This window comes from Akebia trifoliata, chromosome 4, assembly GCF_017979445.1.
Source record: "Akebia trifoliata isolate Shusen 1 chromosome 4, ASM1797944v1, whole genome shotgun sequence".
Lineage (NCBI taxonomy): Eukaryota > Viridiplantae > Streptophyta > Magnoliopsida > Ranunculales > Lardizabalaceae > Akebia > Akebia trifoliata.
Genome location: NC_141378.1, coordinates 32,026,558 through 32,045,397, shown reverse-complemented (window position 1 = coordinate 32,045,397; position 18,840 = coordinate 32,026,558). Strand labels below are relative to the sequence as shown.

Below are 18,840 nucleotides of genomic sequence, written 5' to 3'. Positions count from 1 at the left end.
CAAAAATCTGAAAAAACTACAGATTTCTTCCAATAGTATGGCACTTAACGAAAAAGCATAAAACAACTCCCAAGTGAACTACTTAAATTATGAAGTTCTTTGTCCAAACACTGTTGAATCTTCTCGTAGGAGCCAAAAACACTTAGAAAAGTCGATCAAACACCTACTTTTGCCACCTAATTAGTAAAAAAAGTCTTTATTTTCTACATTTCCTTCACCACATTAAGAATTTTCTTAATCACCCTCACCCCATAAATTTTTTTTTATTTATTTCTTAATGCCCCTCACTTATATTTGTTAATGCCCTCCTCACCCCGTAAAACTTGCATACTCAAATCCTCAAGATCGAAGATTTAACGAGTTGAATCATTTAAATGGTCATACTAAAACTTCGAACTCTAACTATCAATACTATTTAGTTTATCAAAAGAAAAAAATAATAATATTATTACTAGTTTTTGAACCGAGGTATTCGGGCCTCTAGAGCATCTGACTAATCCTCGATGCATGTGCAATCTCCTCCCCCTTATACACACCAAGCAAACCAAATATTTTATTATTATGATACATTAAATCTGAATTTAATTTATAGTGCTTCAATAAAATGATATTTTTTTATAGCCAAATATGAAGTTTATTACTATGATGAAGAGATGCATAGTGGTGAAGAATAGGGGTGGCAATGGGTCAAGTCATGCCGTGTTAAGGAAAGGGTATTATGAAAATTTACTTAGCCTAAACCCGACCCATTTAATAATTGTTCTAAAAAGTTAAACTTGAATCCAACACATTTATTAAATAGGTAATTTGACCCAATCCATGTAATCTGTTCAGTAAAATTAAAATGTTAAGTGGAAAAAATAAGTTTTATTTCTACCATCAAAATAAAATACAATTACTAAAAATAAAGTCACACAACCATAAACCAATATCTACCAATATAAATTATCAAAAAATAATACAAAATTAAGTATTTTTTTATTTCTTTTTTCAAAGTCCTTAGAATTTTGTCCTCTATATCCATGTGGAAACAGATCATGTTTTTTGATGCCACAAGGTAATGTAGTTAGGAAACTTTCCTTACTAACTCAAAAGAAAATTCTTTTTCTTTCTCAAACTAAAAACTTAACCCTTAATTATATGAAAACAACCTTTATAATTAATTTTTAAAAAAAATGAAATTCTAGTAAAAATAGGTAATTTTACAAATCCTTAAATAATTGTTGATATTTGGATATCTCTTACATTTCATGATTTAACAATGTTAATGAGATAATAATTAAACGTGTCAAAACAGGTTGATGTCCCTAACTTAGGTATGACTTAAACATGTTAGATGGGTTGACACTATTATGACTCAGACCCAATTAAGCATAACCTAAACCCATTAATTTAGTGTTGCTTCCTAGTCGTGTTAAAATTACCACCGCTAGTGAAGAAGCTATAGTGGGCAAGGCCATATTTGAGTTTTTGAGAGCGCAATTGAGCACTAGACCTCCCATTTTAAGACGTTTGCGAGTTCACTATTTGTTACATACAAATGTTGATTGAAAGAAGGATCTCTCTCTCTCTCTCGCTCTCTCTCTCTCTCTCTTTTCAAAATTTTTTAACATTTTCAACGGAACACCATAATATAATGAGTGCTGATTTTTAAACTCAATCTGACAGGAGGACTCTAAAACTCACGAACGTGGCATGGGCAAATAACTGTAGATTCTGTCCCTCGGAATACACAACCAACCTGCCATCTGTAGTTGTGTATCCTGAGTGAAAGAGTCTACGATTCTTTGCTCATGACACATCAATGAATTTTTGAGTTTGGCTGTCAAGTTGAGTTAAAAAATCCTTAGTCTAATATAATATTGGAAAGAGTCCGAATCCTATACACCCAAGTGGAGGATTGAAACCCTCTTCCCACGCCTCAATACATGTCAAGTAACCTATAATCTTAGAAATTAAAGTCAATAATATCTCATTTTCATAATTTTCTTGGATGGTATAATTTATCATAAAAGAAAAGTTGGAATTCGAATTCGAATCCAAATCCAAATTCGAGTCTGAGCCAAGAAACTTGTCCTTTTCTTTTTCTTCTCCTTCTAGCATGGTTTAAAATCTATCGTCCATCAATGGGGTGGTGAGATAAGGTGACTCAACTATGCGGAATCTCGTGAGATAAATGAGATGACTCGGCTGAGTTAATTAGGAATTTGTATATTTTAATTAAAAATAATTATTTTTTAAAAATTTACATGCATATTAATTAAATAAAATATGATATCATGAATAAACATCTTCTAATAAGCCTTATTTTATATATATAAAAAAAATTATAATTATTTTTATATAAATAAATAATTGTAAACCGAGTTGAATGGTATATCTCATACGAGACGAGTTTACTCTTCTGAGCCAACTCGGTCTCCTCATGGACGAGACGAGACGTCAAAGTGACATTTAAAACCATGGCAGGGGCCAGGCTTCCCTCGCATCAGTTCAGTTCAGGCCTCCACTCTTTTCCCACAAAAACAACAAATGAAATGAGATCTCACTGTTACAAAACTCTCTCTATTTTGAATGCTTTTCAAGCTTTCATGGCCGCGCTCCAAATTTCTTTCCCAAGACCTCCTCCGTTATTACATCACATACCCACAAAACTTCGCAATCGAAACCATGAAATCTCTCTATCTCGACTTCTCCACAGAAAAACCCTACATGGTTTTCTCCCAAAAGTTCTCCGAAGCCATGAAATCCTGCAAATCAATCTCTAATGCTCGAAAACTCCACGCTCACCTCATCTCCACTGGTTTTGCTTCTTCTATCTTTCTTCAGAACCACCTCCTTAACATGTACTCGAATTGTGGCTCAATCGAAGACGCCGTCAATGTTTTTAAACAAATTAAGGATCCAAATGTTTTTAGTTGGAACACAGTGATCGCTGCGTTATCAGATTTTGGCCGAATAAAAGAAGCAAGACAAGTGTTTGAAGAAATGCCTGACAGAGATTGTGTTTCTTGGAATTCTATGATGTCGGGTTATTTTCAAAATGGAGAAAGTGAAGAAACTATAAAGGTTTTTGTTTCGATGATTCGAGATTGTAACTGTAACGCAGATCCATTTTCGTTCTCCTGTGTGATGAAAGCTTGCAGTAGTCTTCGATTGCTTGAACTAGCCTTCCAACTTCATGGCCTTGCAAAGAAATTTGATTTCATAAGAGATCCATTTGTTCAAACTTCAATTCTTGACATGTATGTTAAATGTGGAGCCATGAGTTTCGCCGACCAAATGTTTCATCAGATTCCCAATCCAAGTCTGTTTTGTTGGAATAGCATGATATTTGGTTATGCAAAATCATCCGGTGTAGATCGTGCATTTTCTATGTTCAATCGGATGCCCGAACGGGACACCATTTCGTGGAACACAATGATTGCAATCTTCTCGCAACATGGGTTTGGGGCGGAAACTCTTTCTTTGTTGATCGAGATGTGGAGTCAAGGTTTCAAACCGAATTCCATGACTTATGCTTGTGTTCTTAGTGCATGTACAAGCATTTTCGATCTAGAATGGGGTAGGCATTTGCATGCTCGGATAGTTAGATCCGAATCAAATCTTGATGTCTTCGTGGGGAGCAGTTTGATTGATATGTATGCAAAATGTGGGTGCTTAGAAGCTGCGAAGAGGGTGTTCGATAACTTATCTGAACACAATGCAGTCTCGTGGACTTCTTTAATCGGAGGGTTTGCACAATGTGGGCTTGAAGAAGAAGCTTTGGTGTTATTTAATAAGATGAGAGAGTTTCCAATCGTATTGGATGAGTTGACATTTGCTACGATTCTAGGGGCTTGTTCAAATAGAAAGGATATTTTTCTTGGGACCCAACTCCATGCTTGCATGGTTAAGTTTGGATTTGAAGATGACATTCCCGTAGCCAATGCTCTTGTAACAATGTATGCAAAATGTAGAAGCATTCAATTTGCAACTCGTGTGTTTCAATGGATGCCCATGAGAGACCTAATATCATGGACGGCAATGATCACCGCGTTCTCCCAAATTGGTGACGTTGAAAATGCCCGTACATATTTCAACAAGATGCCAGACCGAAATGTTGTAACATGGAATTCGATGTTATCTGCATACATACAACATGGATGTTGGGAAGAAGGTTACAAATTGTACATGTTGATGCTAAGGGAAGATGGTGTGCACCCAGATTGGATAACTTACGCAACCCTATTTGGTGCGTGCGCTGATTCAGCAGTGTTGCGACTCGGCAACCAAATTATTGCTCAAACTACAAAGTTTGGACTTGATTCTAATGTGTCAGTTGCAAATGGTATTATAACCATGTATTCAAAATGTGGATGGATTGAGGAAGCACAAGAGGTTTTTGATTCAGTTATCAAGAAGGACTTGGTTACTTGGAATGCGATGATCACAGGTTATGCTCAAAATGGTCAAGGAAGGAAGTCAGTTAAGATTTTTGAGAACCTTTTGAAATCAGGTACCATCCCAGATCACATAAGCTACATTGGTGTTCTGTCGGGTTGTAGTCATTCAGGGCTTGTATCAGAAGGAAAATACTACTTTTATTCCATGAAAAGAGATCATGGTATCTCTCCGAATTCCGATCACTTTGCTTGTATGGTGGATCTTCTTGGGCGAGCTGGATTGCTAGAAGATGCCAAGAATATTATTGATGGAATGCCCATTCAACCCAGTGTCGGTGTTTGGGGAGCTTTGCTCAATGCTTGTCGTATCCATAGGAATACAAAACTAGCAGAATGTGCAGTGAAGCATTTGTTTGAGTTGGATTCGAAAGATTCGGGAAGCTATGTTCTGCTAGCTAACACATATGCCGAGACGGGAAAATTGGATGGTGTTGCAGAAGTGAGGAAACTGATGAGAGATAGAGGCATCCGGAAGAATCCCGGATGCAGTTGGATTGAGGCTGGGAATAGGGTTCATGTGTTTACTGTAGATGACACTAACCACCCACGAATCATCGATGTTCATAGAATGTTGGAGGAAGTAGTTAAGAAGATCGAAGATACGGGCAAATATGTGAGAAATAGTAGTTCTGTTGGATACCATAGTGAGAAGCTTGCAGTGGGTTTTGGTTTGATCAGCTTGCCTTCATGGATGCCAATACAAGTTATGAAAAATCTTAGGGTCTGCACTGATTGTCACACTGTAATAAAGTTGATATCGCTCGTTACAGCAAGGGTGTTGATAGTGCGAGATGCAAACCGTTTCCATCATTTCAGATATGGATCATGCTCTTGTAAGGATTATTGGTAATTGAAGGTATGAACTCTATATACCCTTTTTTTTTCAGTTTTTTAGTAGAGAATTATTTTATGATTTTATTGTTATATATGAAGATTCAACTAAATCTTTGTAACTTAACACAAAAGAAAACTGAAAGAAATGGAAATGTTTTCCTAGTCAAATTTTGAGTCAATAAAATTGTTTTTTTTTTTCCTTATTAGGTAAACAGAAATATATTAATAACGAAGAAAAAGGGAGTTGAATCAGCCACAGATACAAATTTTGAGTCTATAAAGTTGTCTTCTAAATTTAGTTCCAACAATTATAGTGGAGTTTCAGGTACCTTTGATCAAAGCCTTGTGTCTAAGTTTGGAGCCTTTTAAAGTAATTGATGTATATCAGTGGAGGTAGTTTTGTCCATGTGAGAGTTAGATTTAATTTGAGTCTACTTACGAGTAGTCCCTTGGAAGGCTTCAACTTTGTGTTGGAAAATTCTCACACCTCTAGATATGAATGTGAATTTAGGTTTACCACTTGGATCTTCTCCATCATCTCACTTATCGGAGTGGTACATGCCAAATGCACTCTGATGTTCAAATTAGGTCACACAAACAATGCAGGACTACAAAAAAGAAAAAAAAAGAGGATCCATTACTTTATAAAAGAGATTGAATCCAATTCATTATTTGGTTGTTTCAGTTGGACACAAAAATCTGATCAGTGGTATTTGATGACAACATTTTATCTAATTGTTCTATGGAGACACTTGTGTTCAATAGAATAACTAGAAATCCTTGGAATGAATTTTCAAAAGTCAATAGTGTTGGACAGAAATATAACTTATTCTAGAGAGCTTTCGAAGATGTTCTGTAGTGGAGAAGCTGGATTATTATTATTATTATTGCTAAAGATAAAATTATTAACAAGAGAAAGGAAAGGGGAGTCTGAGGAGACCAACCAAAGAAAACAAAGAAGCAAACAAAAAGAAGAAAGGAATGAAAAGAAAGACCCCCAAACAAAGCTAACCCAACCTCAAGTTACAAACCCTTGCCCATCTTACAATAAAATCTTCATAAAAGATCCCTCTGAACTCCTTAAAGAGTTTGCTCCATGAGAATAAGAAAGCCAAAATAGATAAAACAAATCTTGAACCTCTCTCCCCTAAAAAAATATGATTATTGTGTTCTTTCCAAATACTCTAAGAAATCGCAAAGGGGGCTAGGCACCAAAGAATCATCTTGGACAATGCAAATGGGCCTCCCCAAGCAAGTCAAAGTTCAATCAACGACTTAACTGAATGCAGAAGGCAGCCCACTAAATCAAATAGAGATAAGAAATGCGATAAAATCTGACAAGCAACTTGGCAATGAAAGAACAAGTGATCTGATGTTTCTGCATAGGATCTACACATACAACATACATCACTGATTAAGAGAGATGAAACCTCTTCTGATTAATTGGTCCAATGTTAGCAACCTTCCCAAAGCTGCCAGCCAAATACAAGTCGAGACCTTTGAAGGCACCTTTCCACCCCAAACAAACACGTGGGGGAAGTTCAAAGAGCTCCCTGGTGGAGGAGATGGATTGAAAATGATTATAGTATTGATCCCTAAAATATTAACCTTTCTGTGTTCAAATACAAATTATTTACTATAGAAATTGTGTCAAAATTATAAAATTGATATTAATTTAGTAAAAATAGAAATTAAATTAGAATTGCTCAACGAAGTGGAGGCTGAAGTAGATTCAATTTCTTGCACATAATTTGATGTGTGTGGAGGTCATTTTAGTCACACCACAAAATATGGACCCGTGTCAACAACTAATAGTGTAAAGGAATAGGAGTCCACAATGAAGGGTGACTAAGCCACGTGTCTCAGGCAGAATATAGTACAACATGGAAGGATGGATGGTATCCTTTTTCAGCATCAATGCTATAAAGTACAAGTAAGCCCAAGAAGTTTGAGTTCGGTCATAAACATTCATCGTTCTCAAAGAAGAAGTAGATTAACAAAGGCATACTTAGGAGAACCAATGAGACCAACCATTACTGCTTGTTTCAAAACCGAGGTAGTAAGTAGGAAGTATAAGCTTGCACCCGAATGCCACGAGAAAATTAATGGGCATAATTGAGACCAAAGCTTCGCAAACCACACGTAAGTTCAGTTGATCACTCTTCACTATGAGCCTAGCAAGTCGATCCGAAAATAACTCAAGTCAAAAGACCACTCCCTAATAAGACAAAAAAGTGAATATGATACGCGCTCTTCTGCGCATAAATCTCGACATTAAATGCAAGATTTGAAAGTTCTTATCAATAGTAATGAGGTTTACTCTGACATACCAACTCATAAACAACAAAATCACACCCATTATGCATAAATGAGGGGTAAGACATTACAAATCAGTCGGAATAAAACATTAATGAAGAAATATGGCATCGATCTCAAAAAAGCCAATGATCTCCATCAAACAGAGAGAAGATAGAGAGGGACACTTGTTAGTAGGGAGCTGAGATATAAGAAAGAAAGAAGAGAAAAAAAAAAAAAAAAAGGAACTGTGAGTAATTCGACTATTCATCATCCTTGTCTTTTAGACTTTTTTCTCTCTTTTAGATAAAATCATCGAACTAACAAGATTGGCCAGAGCAATTATTTTTCTTGGCCATACCTAATCCTTGATCAGTCCTGGATTGGCCTTACCTACGACCAGAGGTGGTTTTTGGTATTGTCCATCTTCACCCTCAACCATAACAAGTGTTTGGCTTGTTTTGAACTTCACCCATGGACTGAAATAGAACCTGGACTTTTTCCCACTCTTTTGACTTCTTGTGGTGAGTTTAAATCCAAATCAAGTGTGTCTTCACATTCTTACTTAGAGTTGAGCCAAGGGTTCATTAGTATTGAGGATAACCTTACTCTTAGGTTCAAACTCAAGGTCCATTGAAGTATTCTAGATTTTCTCAAGTATAGGATTAAGACTCAATGTCATCACTCCAATTACCATAGTTTCCCTATGCATTTAAGTGGTTAATCCTTACCTGGGTAAACCTAATCGAATAATTTGAATTTAGAAAATCCTAAAAAAGTTAAGAATTCGTTTCGCATCTTGATCATACCAACCTCTAGGATTTGTGGTGTTCTTTCCAAATTAGACTTAAAGTTCTTATTATTTATATCTAGGTGTATATATAGGTCTAAAAGTACTCATCCTTTCAAATCCAGCTCAAATCCCTAAGTCTAAGTTGCTAGTCACTTCAACTCCAAGAGAGGTGAAATAATTTTCATTTCAATCCCTAGGATAGACCTCCACTCTCCCTTTCTTAGAACTTCGAGATTTTTTAGAAACATAATGCTATCAATTCTCATCTATTTTAGGTTTGTTAGAATCTCTCATTATCGATCCCACTTATGAGCCACTTCATTATTCCTCACCGACAAGGGTTGTGCAATGCCTTCAATTCTCATCCATTTTAAGTTTGTTAGAACCTCTCATGATTGACCCCACTTGTGGGTCACTCCAATCATCCTTCGCCAACAAGAGTCGTGTACACAACCAATCTTTATCTGTTGTAGGTTTATTAGAACCTCAAAGCTCAATCCCACTCATGGGTCACCACGATCTTCGTCGGCAAGGGCCGTGCAATCCTATCAAAATTTCATGGGTTCAAATCTTATACAGTCGAGATACCTATTTCCAAGGTTGAAAGACAAAACGATCTTATACAACGAACCTTCTCCAAGACCTTTCGGGTTCAAATCTTATACATTCGAGACACCTACTGCCAAGGTTTAAGGGCAATGCGACCTTATACAATGTACCTTGTTTAAGGTCATTTGGGTTTTGCCTCGTACACTTGAGGCACCCAACTTAAAGGTTTTAGCATAGCACTCATACAAGGGACCTTTTCTTTTATGTATCCTACATTCGAGACATTTTCGTAGATTTTATCTTTTAAAGACCTTTGGACCTCTTAAAGATCACCTTAGATTATAGATCGGGCTTCTCAAAGACTTTTGGACCTCTTAAAGGTCAACTTTGTACACTTTTCTTTTGTAGTTTGGGTCTCTCAAAAACCTTTGGACATCTTAAAAGTTAATTTATGTCGTAGATCAAAACTCTTAAAGATCTTTGGACCTCTTAAAGGTCAAATTAGCTCGTATTTCCTTTCGTAGTTCGGGTTTCTCAAAGACCTTTAGAGCTCCTAAAGGTCAAATTAGCTTGCATTTTCTTTTGTAGTTCGGGTATCTCAAAAACCTTTAGACCTCTTAAAGGTCAAATTAATCGCATTTTCTTTCCGTAGTTCAGGTCTCTCAAAGACCTTTGGACCTCTTAAAGGTCAAATTAGCTCGCATTTCTTTTCGTAATTTGAGTCTATCAAAGACCTTTGGACCTCTTAAAGGTCAAATTAGTCGCACTTACTTTAGTAGTTCGAGTTTCTCAAAGGCCTTTGGACCTCTTAAAGGTCACCTTAACATTCATTTATTTCTTTTTCGCTTTTTTTTATCACTTAAGAGTTCTTAGTATAACGTCATACATTCGTTTAGGATAGTTCCTCTACATTTCTTTAAGTGTCAAAAAAATATATAAATAATAAAGGGTTGCAATTAGGATCATTGTTTTTCCTAAGTTTTTCACGGTTTGTTCCAATTCCACCATAAGAGGAGCTTGCCTTGACCTAGACTTTCATTAAAATAAAAGCAATCAAATTAAAGTTATCTTATTATGCTGCTAATGCTAATTTGATTTCTTCTGTTATCAAGGTATCAAGGATCACACAAATGTTGGTAAGTTGATCTCAGTTAATTTTTAGGTCATTCTGGCCTAAAAAAATATTATTTAAAAAAATGGTTCTTTTAACTATTGCATTCCCTCTAAAGATCTTAATGGACTTTCGTCCTCGGAGGGTATTTGTTTAGAAGGTCCACCTTTATTAATAAAATCTAAAAAAATTTAGAAAATCAAAAGCTTGCAAAGTTGTCTGAGTTTGGAAATATGTAATTAAATGATTGTCACCACGAATCCAACTTCGATCTCTTAGAGATTGAGGAAGAGTTTGGTGTACAAGAGGTCGATGTACCAAAAGAACTGAAAAAGCTTGTAGAACGTCATGAATAAGAACATTAAGCAAATGTTGAGGAAACAGACTCAACAAATCTCATAATCGAAGATGATCCAAAAATAATCAAAATCAGATCCTTTCTAACCCCAACCCAGAAGACATAAATGATTGAATTCCTTCGATAGTACCAAGATGTGTTCGCATGGTCCTATCAAGATATGTCGGGACTTGACACCAATCTTGTAGTACACCATCTACCCATTCTTCCCAATGCAAGACCTACCAAGTAAAAACTCAGAAGATTGAAACTAGAATGGACTCTCAAAGTCAAAGACAAGGTGATGAAGTAGATTTAAGCAGGATTTTTAGTAGTATCAACTTATCTAGAATGGCTTGCAAACAAAGTGCCAATGCTGAAGAATAAGTCGATGAGAATTATGTTCGACCCAATGGATTGGTTTAGTTAATCAAGTAAGTTGATTTTATTTGGTCGGACCAGTATTTCGGATTCAATTTGAGCGGTGTGGACCAATCCGCTTACTTACTTGTTGGTTGGATTAAAAATTGAGCAACCTGAGAATACCTATAGTTAATTCAGGTTGTGGCTTATTGGGACTACACATAAGTTTGGATTTATAAGCTCACTACATGATTGAGCCTAGGTTACGAACAAACTTAAGTCATTTCAGCCTAGAACATCAATATACGTTCTAGTTTTGCTTGGTCAAACAGTACGTGATGTTCAATTTGATATATCTAGAGGTACTAGACTGAAGTTATATCGTTCGTATGCGTTACCTGTGTCCCGAGGGATCAGGTTAGTAGTGCTCCGACTACGGGGCTTTTAGAGTCAAGACATGATGTAAACATGGATATATCTCCTCCTTCCCTCTCTCCCACTCCCATTATATATCTCCATGCCATTATCTATGCTCTGATACCATCTTTAATCGTTTATATGACCAACCAGATGCTCCTTACTCGTCGGTTCCACACTTGCCTCGATAATTGTAAACTCTGAAACTAAAAAAAGAAAAGGAAATGGTGAGTAATAATAGTTACCTAGTAGATAAATAAACAATTCTCACTAATAACTTCTCTTAACATGAACTAGTATGCATTCTCAATTATTTTAATACATGTGTACTTTTACAAGATAAACTATGATTAACTAGTACATATAACCAGGGATGAGTAACTAAATAGTTAAAATTCACATTTCAATGAGTAGTAGTACTGATAATATAACATTATCTTTTTACATAATTCTAATTGATAATATTGAAATAGTAAACATGTTTTTCAGTTTATAATTCAAAATAGAACAATAGATACATAATACACAATGGTGAAGTAGTGGAATTAGAAAGTTAGAATTCTACAATTGAATCGTTCTTAGTTGGACATGATGCTGCAAATACTTTACTGGTTTTTAGTTCCTGATTTGTGGCTGGTCACTACATTAGTATGGTTGGTTGACCATTTATTCAATTCTAACTGGTCGTTTGAATTCTCTTTTCAATGTGTCAAAACGTTTAACTACTGTGATTGTTAGTGATTATTAACCAATCATCTTCATCTATTCCTATTAGGAATGTGCGTGATTACCATTATACATCCCTATTCGTGTATGACCACCATTACAATACAAGTTCACTGGTAAAGATAGAGAAGAGTAAACTTGGATTCCAATTGTAATACTCTCATACATTACAGGATAGTACATCACTTCGAATGATACAACAGACTATCCTTTCAAGCATTCACAACCTCTTTAACAACTTTCAAAATAACTATATATATATATCATTTTTCTTTGAAAACAAAAGAGAAATTAACATAACATAGTTGAGAATGAATATCCAATTTTCTACCATGCAATTGTGGCCTCTGGCCTAAAATAAATAACAGTATGGAAAGTAAACCAACGCCTCACACTAACAAAAAGGAAATAAACATGCAACCGAAATAATCACCCCTGGATATTCATTCATCAACCCACACACAACACAACAATGTAAAATGCAAATATCACCCCTCGGATGTGATTCTAACATTCCACCATTTCATTCCTTCTTATTTTTCTTGTATTTTCATTTTTTGAATTTTCAAGCACCACATTCATTTTCTGATATTCATCAACTAAATATGAATTCAGTGAATATCACATCATTTTTCAAATTTTAAAATTCATTTTGACAATTAAATTGAAAAAATATCACAATTTAGTCACAAATGGGGTCCAGGCAATTATGCGGAACCAAACTTCCAAAACTATGAAAAACTAGTGGAAATTTGGCCAAGTGCTGGAATAATGATTTTTCATAATTCTTTAAATTGAAAATGGGTTTTTGAAAATAAAAGTCTTGAATAAATAAATTGACATTGCATAATTTTATAACTCAATTCAAAGTACCGCAAAAGATACTAAGGTTTAAATATGTGAAGAAAACATTGAAATTTACGTTTTGTTCTTGGAACAAAAAATTAGATTTTGATATTTTGAGATTAGGTTTTTAAACCATTTCCTCATTAAAGAACTTAAAGTAAATGGACATTAAAGAGTACATTTACTTAAATATTTTTAATGAAATAAATGGTAAAAATTACATATAAGTAGTGGGGAGAACAAAACAAGAACAAACTTTCAAATTTGTCAAAATTTTGGTTCTAACGACGGTGCTATTATTCCTGACGTTGGCAAACGGCAGTGCGTGCTAACAATAAGTTGCTATCTATGCATAAATTTTGTCTTTCGTCAAAAAAATTTAGATTCCTTCACCGTTTCTTTGATCCATTAACCCACCCACAAATCAATTATTAAATCATGTCAACACCTTTCAATGATGCATGCTGAGTATCTTCTTCAATATCATAAACAATTTCTGAAAGTCTTCATGGATGATTTATTTGTGTTTGAATCTAGCTTCGAAAATTGCTTGAATAATTTGAAATGAGTATTAGGTAGATGTCAAGAGAAAAACCTAGTGCTTAACTAGGAGAAGTGCCATTTCATGATAACCTATGGTATCATTCTAGGACACATAGTTCCCCACAAAGGAATAGAGGTAGATAAGGTAAAAATTGACTTTATCGCTAATCTACCTCCACCAAAAACTGTCAAGGAAGTCCGATTATTCTTAGGGTATGTAAGATTTTATAGGTGTTTTATCAAATACTTTGGGAAAATTTTCAAACCCTTGTGTGAATTACTCGCTAAAGACGCTTGATTTGAATTTTCAACATCCTATCTAGAAGCTTTTGAGAAACTCAAAATTAAATTAACATTTGCACTTATTATCTAGGCACCTAATTGGAACCTCCCTTTCGAGGTAATGAGCGATGCATCATATTACGCTATAAGTGCTATTTTGGGACAAAGAGTTGAAAAACTCCCCCATGTTATTAAGTATGCGAGCAAAATGCTTAACGATGCCCAACTCAACTACTCTACCATAGAGAAAGAACTACTAACAATAGTTTTTGCATTGGACAAATTTCTATTCTACCTAATTGGATCTAAGATCGTAATTTTCATAGACCATGCTGCGTTGAAAAACCTTTTTCGCTAAGAAAGATGCAAAAGCACAGTTAATATGATGGGTCCTCTTACTCCAAGAATTTAATCTCGAAATTTGATACGAAAAAGGATGCGAGAATGTGGTTGTAAACCATTTACCCAAGTTAATAGTTGAGTCTAGTTCAGATTCTTTTCCTACTTCTGAAAAAATTTAGATGAGCAAATCATGTCAATCTCCAATCTTGACACACCATGATACATTGGCATTGTTAATTACCTGGTAACAGGATAAACTTCGGTCTCATGGACTAAACAAGAAAAGATGAGATTTTTCACCAAGTCCAAATGATTTTTCTGAGATGATTCCTATCTATTCAAATATTGTCCAGACCAAATATTGGCACGATAAGCACATTCGTAGAAAAATGTTTAATGTAGGTTAGAAGGTATTGCTTTACAACTCTTGCTTACATCTATTTCCTAAAAAGTTAAAATGTTGATAGACAGGACCCTTCATGGTTCATCATAATTACCTACACAGAAACATCAAGGTAATTAATCCAAAAGATGATAGTATTTTTTAGGCCAATGGCCAAAAATTGAAACCATTCATTTACTTTCTTACATCTCAAGAACGAGAATCGATTTTGAGTGATCTTGTGTACTAGGATTAGCACCATATCTTTGTCTGGCTGAAGACTTTAAACTTAATGCTTTTGGGAAGCAACACTTGATATAGAAGGCTTACAAAATTATTTTTGTTGCTGCGTAGGACAATTTTTTTCACTTCCTTATATCAATTTGAACTCACCATTGAGGGTTAAAATGAGTTAATTTTGAAAATTTTTATAAGCAAATTTTCGTAGAAGATTTATTTTCTTGTAAATCTAATTTTCCTGAAAATTTGATTTTTCAAGAATTTTCCAAATCAGAAAACTTATTTTCATGAAAAATTGAGCACTCTTTTAAAAAACCTAAACCTAATCTCTTTCTCATCAGTTCATCTTCTCCAAAGCCTCCATTTCCATTTTCACTCATTTCTCAATGATTCGGCCGAATGAAATCCAACCGTTCAAACTTCAATCCGATCACCTCATTATATTCCTCTATGCAAAACGATCACCCTCTAGCCTCCGCACCACCATCAACCACCACCCACTGCATCGCCTTCTCCATTGAAGCCACTATGATAATCCTAGGGCTTACGGTGCCATTTTTTCGAAAAAGATTCCCATCATTTTACTCTTTCGAGCCATGGCTTCAAAAATTTGATCAATTTTTTCTGAAGAGGTATACTACGATGAATTCGATACACCCCTAGGCACATAGTTTAGCAAGGAAATCCTTGCACATGGTCGGAGTCATCTACTCTATAAAGTGGAAGAAACATTTGCCTATGAATTAATCCAGGGATTTTATAGTTCTTATGTCTCCATCGATCCCTCCACTCCTTTAATCACCATTAATTTTTGTGGCATCTTGATCATGATCGACGCTGTAGATATTCATGCGATCTTAGGAATCGAACTTGTGGAAAATGGCGTGTGTGAGCCCACTTTTGGTTTCGATTACTATATCACACGCCTCGGTCTCTCCAAGCAAGATTCGCATCAAAGATGACGGGTTGAAATCCAAATTTCTTTACGAAAATCAAGATCTATGCTAGCACTGGATCACGACCAATGTACTCAATACAAAACATTCAACGGAGATGTATACCAAGCATCTCTATATCTTGCACGCCATTTAGACACGTGACCCAACATTTTGTCCGGTTTGTTTGCTTATGGAGACACTGGTCGATGTCATGACCAACTAGAGTCGATCATTTGCGTTCTCTTATCTTGTCTATCGCATTCTCTAATGATGAATGGGTGCCCAAATGTCTGGTTTGATCACACATGGTAGACTTGAACGAGTTTCACCCTTAAAAGGTAAAAGGGCTTTAAAAACCTATGTGCAAGACTTTTGGGCCTAAGGCATCAATAAGGAAGAACACGAAAGCCCCATGGATATAGGTCCCCAAGAAAAGAATTTGATGAACAACCTGAGGAGGAACGAATACCAAGCCCAGACTTCGAGGATATTTCATGACTCGATCAGATACATTAAAAAGGGCACCACAATGCCTTTTGGAAAAAATTTTAAGGGACTCAAGAAGGTCAACCAACGCTACAAGGATCTACAAACTGGTTAACACTTGTTAATTGAACAGCAAAGACAGATAATGTGCTATATTGAGGAACATAAGGCACGTGCGAGTGCACAAGCTTTTGCAAGTTCAGATTATGATGTATTTTCTTAGATTAGTCATTGTTTTCCTAGTTATGATGCTTTCTTTTTCATAGTTAGGATTTCTATTCATGCAAATACCTAACGATTATACGTATGTTATAACTTTTAAATCTTTGTAGATAAGTTGTAACATCAATGCCAAATATTGCCAAAATTTTTTCAGGTGTGATCTAATGTTTTCTCTTTCTTTATTGTTTCATATTGAGGAAAATATTTCGTTTACAATTGCATTATGTATTTATTTTCAAGTTTTCAAAATAGATGAAAAATCAAAAAAATATACAATACTTTTGAAATATTATCTTCAAATTCCTTGCATGTATTATTTACATATGAATTTCAAATCTCAAGCTCATGTTTTAATTTTTTGATCATACATTATTTTTATTTCTCATTAAGAAAATCATAAAAGATTACTTTGAAAAATTCACGACACTTCCGATTGAGTTACTAGAAAAAGAAGATTTTATGGAACAAGAGTTGACTCTCTTCTCTATTTAGAATATTAGGGGAAACCTAGTATAGTGAACTATGACTTCTTTGTCCTTTGGCTGGCTAGTTAAAAGAAAAATAGAACTAGGGTTAGTATGACTTGGACAACAGCCATAGGATTAGACTAAGTACCTTGAAAACAGTTATCTATTTTTTTTAAAAGAACACCAGAAAAATGGTGATATGTGAAAAAAGTTAAAAAATAAAAAATAAAAAAATGTGAAAAAGACCAAATCAAAGTAAAAATGCTTAAACTGAAAAAATATAAAAAATGAAAAGAATCAAATGAGACCAAATAAAGTATTTTCAATAGTGTGAAAATCGCCAATGGTAAAAATATGAATAAGGTGGAATATCACAGATAAAGCCCCTTAGACGTATTAAAATGAACATCCACATATCTTGCAATCCTAGGCAGGATGCTTAGTTTCGAGTTAGAACTTAGGTAAAACCAACCATTTTTAGTAATTAAGAGGTGAAATCTTATTCCTAAAAAAGATGTTTCTTTTAAAATTAGAAAAATTGCATGGACGCTAAAGTTATTTTTGAAATTTTATAAACTGAGGAATGGGAACTTAGAACTTTGCTCAAATGTAAAGGACTTTTGACTAATTTGTGAAATGTCGTTATGTTCACTTTACATACTTTGATTTTGATTTTTATATTTGCCTAAATTGTTGAAATTTTGTGGGTATATTTACTACAAACCCCCAAGAGTCAAACTCGTCCACTAGGGGTAACCTAGGGATTTAAGGACTTGCTATATTCGCTTAAAGCAGTTGTGTAACCTACAAAAGTGGTTTATAATTTAGTTTTTACTTAACTTTTTCTCGGGACTAGAAAAATCTAAGTTTGGGGGTGTGATCAGACTTTAAAAAAGTAGTTTCTAAAATTCTAATTACATAGACTTTACGAGTAAATTATACACTAAATCCTCTAATTATATATAATGTTAGCCCATAATAATTATTGACTTTCATAAAATGATGTATTTCGAATTAATTATAGTTATTTTTGTGTAACAGAAAAAAGTAACAAATTTCCAGAAACAAATCAGAAACTCTGAAGCATTCATTACGATCACGAATCCAAATAAAGTCAACTGACCAAAACCCAGACCCATTGGGCTCATATAGATCGCATCACCCAAATTAGGTAGGGCGGTGCAATGAACAGAGCATGAAATTCCTCGAGATTTGTACAAAGTGTTGACAATTGAAAAGAATTTTAATTGAAGTCAACTTTTAGAGTCGTGTGAAGTCAGAAGATTATCCTAAACTTCAAAACCCTAATCCAGTATCTCTATAAATAGGAGACCAGACCAGAGCTTAAGAGATATGGAAAATAGGAGAGCTGAAAAGAAGAGACCAAATATCTCTACAATTAGATTTAGAGAATTAGTTTTTATATTTCTTGCTATTTTCAATTTTTGTAAGAAGACTACTAGATCAGTAAAATATATGTCTTTCTTTTCTCATCTATATTCTTTTTATTTTGCTATTATTGTTCTTACAATGTTTATGGGTTAAACCTCTGTTAAAGAGGTCAATGAAACCAAAGTAATATATAATGAATAAACTTGTTCTGAATTTATCTTATTTAATGTTCTTAGTGATTTACTTTTTTATCATAAATATCAACAATCAATTTTAATTATTGAGAGTTCTTATGGTTTAATCTTAGATAAGATCTAGTTAAATCATGCCTATTTCCAATAGTTTGATTTTGATTTTGATATTTGTTTATTTAAAAAGAGAATCATACTTTATAATTAATTATATGTGCTAAATCATATTTACATTCCAATCTTCGGGGATTAGCTTTGTCTGAGTAGATTGAGATAAAAAAAATTCAAACTTGGGTGGATTTGATTGATCTAAATTTTTCTCTTATAATTTTAATCTTTTCTTTTTATTAGTTTGATTGATAAATATTTTCAAATTAGTTTTTAATTAGTTACCCAAAATCCTTATTTGATTTGAGTTAGAAAGATTAATTGGATAGCGTTGTCTCTGTGGATCGACCATTGCTTACCAAGGTTATTTTATATTTTGTTCTATTATTCTTATTGATTTAATATTCGAAGAACATAAATACAAATAAAAAAGGCCTAATATAGTTTAATATCCCTTGACCTGACTCGAATCCAAGTTGGATACAAATCCATCCCTAGATCTACTCAAATCCAAATGATATATCACTTTGA

At 34.4% G+C, this 18,840-nt stretch overlaps 1 pseudogene across 1 annotated transcript; it reads left to right on the top strand.

Moving 5' to 3' along the window:
• Window positions 1–2,477: 2,477 nt before the first annotated feature.
• Window positions 2,478–18,061, top strand: LOC147404735 (pentatricopeptide repeat-containing protein At2g13600 pseudogene; annotated as a pseudogene). Its single transcript, XR_015177885.1, has 2 exons — window positions 2,478–5,301; window positions 17,660–18,061. The product of XR_015177885.1 is annotated as a pentatricopeptide repeat-containing protein At2g13600 pseudogene (transcript).
• The last annotated feature ends 779 nt before the right edge of the window (window positions 18,062–18,840 follow it).